Source organism: Tasmannia lanceolata, unplaced genomic scaffold, assembly GCF_043159265.1.
Source record: "Tasmannia lanceolata isolate RefF3 unplaced genomic scaffold, GAP_Taslan_0.1 ptg000015l, whole genome shotgun sequence".
NCBI classification, from domain to species: Eukaryota; Viridiplantae; Streptophyta; class Magnoliopsida; order Canellales; family Winteraceae; genus Tasmannia; species Tasmannia lanceolata.
This window is the reverse complement of record NW_027518692.1, coordinates 42,946,123-42,950,932: the sequence shown is the minus strand read 5'-3', so window position 1 is coordinate 42,950,932 and position 4,810 is coordinate 42,946,123. Positions and strand designations below refer to the sequence as shown.

The window sequence follows — 4,810 nt, the reverse complement described above, 5'->3', positions numbered from 1 at the left end:
GCCTTCAATCACAACATGAAATCCCCGAGCAGATGGACAGAACACGGAAAACGAAATATCATGAAACCACCTGTACCATATAGCCGAAAATGGAGATGTGAGACATTGACCATTGATGCATATGCATACCCTGAACAGGGAAATGCAACCCCCAGGTGATGCCGAAAACAAACAAATATCTTGAAACTAGTTTTGTCACCTAAATCTACTCAGTGCAGAACATAAAATGATCAATGTGAAATAATACTATATAGTACCTGGCTGTTAGATGTCAAGATTTGTATATAACCCTCGCGATTTCTCATTGTTAGTAGTTTAACTAAGCTTGCAAAAGTATGAACACACAACATTGTCATCACCATCATCAACTATATAGTCAGGCGTATCACTAATGATCACCACCAGGAAATGCTACACCTTTTTCCCTTCAAGATCTAAACTCTTTTTCATGGTCTCATAAACAAAATAAGTGATGCTAGCAGATGGAACCGCTTTCAGCAAATTTGGGAAGATTCCTTTGTACAATCCTGAAAACCCTTCATGCTGGAGGGTTCTCCAAAATACATCAGACATTCCCTTATAAGCATTACCCATATTCGAACGCTGAGCTTGCATTCTGAAAAGTATAATAAAATTAGCATCTGCAGAAGGTTCCAGAAGGAACTAAAACAAACAAGCTATTACAAAAATCTCCAATACACAAATTGGACAAGCTACATCAAATTAACTATAACTTACCTTGTTCTAATAAATTGCAAGGGGTAAACAAATGATGCTCCAAGAGCTCCTGAAACTGTTCCACATCCCAGTTGCACAAGTGGGCCAGGTTCTACATAAGATGCAAAATTTTCAGGTCGCAAAATAAAAGGATATCTGGATGAAAGAGAGACTAGATAAAATAAACAAAGAACTGAGCAGAACAATAGACTGAAGCAGAATGAAAATAATTGAAGACCTTACCCCTATCATGAAGTATATATGTTTTTGACATATCTTTCAAGGTTTCATATGCAGCAAGATCTATGCCTGCGTAAGGGATAATCCCAAGAAGAGATGGGATGAGGCCTCTGTAGAAGGCTCGGGGTCCCTCCTGAATCAATATGTCTTTTGACAGAGATCCCAGTTTAGGATCGTTCCCACCTTCACAGGTATAAGTCTGCAGTCACGTTTTTACAAGCTCCATTGGATAAATCGCAGTCTGTGCCACTGCACCTGCTAAGCCACCGGCCAAAAGGAGTGCAGCAGTGCCAATATCACTCTTATCCTCCCCCTTAGCCTTAACGATTCTTCAGCATTTCATAAGTGTAAAACCTTACTGCACTTTCAGGGACTACCTTCATGACATTTAATCCATTCCCCCTGAAGAAACCCAAGAAACGACCTTCTCTCCATATTTCCTTTATTGCAGGCATAATATGTGCATGTGTTGTTCGGAGTTGCAACCACACTTTTAGGCGATCAAGAGGAGCAATAGCAGTGCGAGATATGGCTCCTGCTATTCCCCCTGAAATCAAAGATTTGCTTGCGTGTACATGCTTACTGATGCCCTCTCGGATGATTGCATGTTCTCCGAGGTCTACTAGGCAATCCCTTTCCCAATACTGATAAATGTTCTCAACGGTTGCCTCGTGGGGATAGAATAGAAGAAAATCCCTCCATTCTTCAAAAGTTATAATTCCGTTATTATCCTTATCCACATGCTCTACAAAGAGAGCAAGCTTCTCCTCATCAATTTCAATCCCTGCAAAAGAAAACTGGCTTGACTTATAAGATGAAAGCAATCAACTAAGCAGAAACTATAGACTGAGAACGTCTTTTAAGATGAAAGAACCCCAAACACACACACACACACACACACACACACACACACAAACACACACAAACACACGCACACGCACACACACACAAAACAAAAAACAAAAATAAATAAATAATGAAAACAAAAAATTTGAGATAAACTAGAGGGCTTCAAGTTTTGAGCATTCAAATAACAATTAACAATGCTCCAGCATATCCACAAGATGAAAAAAAGAAGTTAAATTACTCTTCTCCCATATAGCAAGTAGGAAAATAAATGAAGATATAGAATGGGGCAATGAAATTGTTTCTTTATCTGTGCCTAATAGAACCTTGAAATATTGCATGCAGAATAAGTTAACAGGCAAATCATACAAGATTACAAGAACAACATTAATACAGATGAATCCTCTTCCAACCACAGACTACTACCCACTTCAATTAAGGTCCCCATGCACACCGATTTCAATTAATCTCCATAATTAATAACATGCACACTTAAGGAAAATTTGGAATTTAAAACAAGCTACCTAAGTTTTGGAAATTACTAACTCGCTGAGGCAATAAGAATTAGTCTTTACTTATCGCCTAAAGTTAAGAATTTTCAAGATATACATAAAACTAATAATGGAATGCTGGTATTAGGGTACAGATTACCAGTTTAGGGTAAGCTAATTGGTTTATGACTTATAAGATAGATAAATGGCCAATTGCCAAGTCAGTGGGGTGGGAGTTTGAATACAGTCACCATCCTGAGGTGGAAAAAAGAGAAGGTTTTAATGAAAAGATCCACTTAAAACTGATTTTTATCACTTTAAATTTCAACCATCAATCATGTGGGAGTTGGGAGAGATAAAATTTAAGATTCTCACATAACAAAGCCAACACCCTGTTGATTTAGCAGATGAGGGAAAATGGATGAGATTACTAAATTGATCTTTTGAGTTTTCTCAAATCTCACCTCGAAGTTCCCATGATCAATGTGTTGCCTTTTGCTCTAACCACCTTTAGGTTTTTAAAGTTTCAGTTGGATATGACTGCTAGATCTTCTACTCTGTTATCCCACATCTGCATCTTTCTTTATTCAACAGTGTTATGCTAAAATGGGTCAGGGTTGAACTCTAATCTACTCTTTATAATAGTAGCATCATCAAGTGAATCCAAACAAATGTATTGAGCATTGAAAGATGAAAACAATCAAACACCAAACTAGTGGAACAAGGAAGATACAACATACCTGCCCTAACAAATGCATCCCGAAGCTCTCCTGGAGAAATGCAGCCATCAAGTTCAATATCTATTGCTTGGAATATGTGATAAAGCTCAAGTTCCTTATCATCTATATACTGCCGGAACTCTTGGTAATCAACATGGCCATCTCTATTAGCATCACATACCTCTAAAAGATCCTTTGCATACTCCGGTATCTGGAGTTCAGACAGACCCGTCTCTATCCGTGCGTAGTCTAAATACCCAACATTTGCAACATCAAAGAAATTAAAAAGACTACGAATTCTCACCTCCCTCTCTTCTTTTGTCTCTCTTAAGGCCGATAGGACCTGATCCATTGTCACCAGTCCTGGTTTCCTAACTGCATTACTACTACAGCCAGGATGTCGTTCATTCTCAGCCATCGATTTTTCTTCCATTTTAGGGAATTCAACATGCTCAAAACATCTTTCAAACCATTTCTGACTGTCACGATTTATGAAATCCCAGCAATACACTATAATTAGAAACACGATATCAAAATCATATAAATAACTCATAGGAACTCCCTTTCAACCTAAAATCAGAAAGTGACAGCAAAAATAACTTGAAATTTACAAAATCCCAGCACTCCACTACAATTAGAAACACAATATCAAAATCAAATAAATAACTCATAGGAAGTCCCTTACAACCTAAAATTAGAAAGTGACAGCAAAATTACATGAAGATTGAGCCCTTTTGGGATTTCAGAATTTGATCCACCAACTCCCCTGAGTTCCAACCTGATTCTCTTGAAGAAACAATATCTTCACTAAAATGAAAGAAGAAAGAACAATGAGAAGGTCACAGAACCCTCAAGATTCGAAGAATTCAAAGGATTCCAGAATTCTCAGGCAATTAATAAATCTGAAGCAAGGAAGAAGGTCATTGTTGCTGTGTCTCCTTCACCTGGTCCAGAAACTTTCAAACTCCTTCACCCGGCAATGTAGCGGAGACAAGCATGCGAAACATGTCCAAGGAGAAAACGGAAATGGCTCCTCCTCCCGTGGACCCTTGGAAAAATTTCTTCAAGAACCAAACCCCGCCACCTGCCCCTACAAAGCTTGATCATATCCTGCCAGCGAAGGAGGAGAAATTGAGCATGGAGCTAAGTTTTCAAGATGCAGAAGTGCACGAATCCGAAAAGAAATGGGCCAACTGCCTGGTTGGATATTTCCTTGGCACAAGACCATATTTCCTGTCTCTAAAAGAGTCCCTCACTCGCAAATGGAAACTCACTGGATCTCTCCAAATGTTCACTCTCGAACATGGATTCATTCTCTTCACGTTCTCTAATGCGGATGAATGCACTCGGGTTTTAGAAGATGCTGGTCAAAATTATGGAGGAAGACCCCTGATCCTTCAGAGATGGGATCCCTATTCCTCCCTGGAAAAGAAGCAACTCCCAGAGATACCCATTTGGATCCGACTTCCGGGTTTTCCTCTTAAATTCTAGACTCAGCATTGTTTGAGTAGGATTGCAAGTTTGATTGGAAAACCGCTTTCTATGGATACTCAAACAGCAGAAGTGTCCAGACTCAACTATGCAAGAATGAGCATCCAAATAAGTGCTGATCAATCCCTTCCCGATTCCATCAAGCTCAAAACCTCTTCAGGAGTTATTATCCAACCAGTCATCCATGATTGGAAGCCTAAATCATGTTCCACCTGCAAAGATTTCGGCCATGGAACCGAAGAATGCATCCACCATCCCTGGCAATACCCACTCAAAATCAGAAAGGAACGGACACCGGTTCCAAAA

At 39.3% G+C, this 4,810-nt stretch overlaps 1 pseudogene across 1 annotated transcript; it reads right to left on the bottom strand.

Moving 5' to 3' along the window:
* Positions 1-288: 288 nt before the first annotated feature.
* On the bottom strand, positions 289-3,566 carry LOC143846021 (calcium-dependent mitochondrial ATP-magnesium/phosphate carrier protein 2-like; annotated as a pseudogene). Its single transcript, XR_013234624.1, has 4 exons — positions 3,035-3,566; positions 961-1,741; positions 739-829; positions 289-616 (listed from the first exon to the last, which is right to left on the bottom strand). The product of XR_013234624.1 is annotated as a calcium-dependent mitochondrial ATP-magnesium/phosphate carrier protein 2-like (transcript).
* Positions 3,567-4,810: the final 1,244 nt, after the last annotated feature.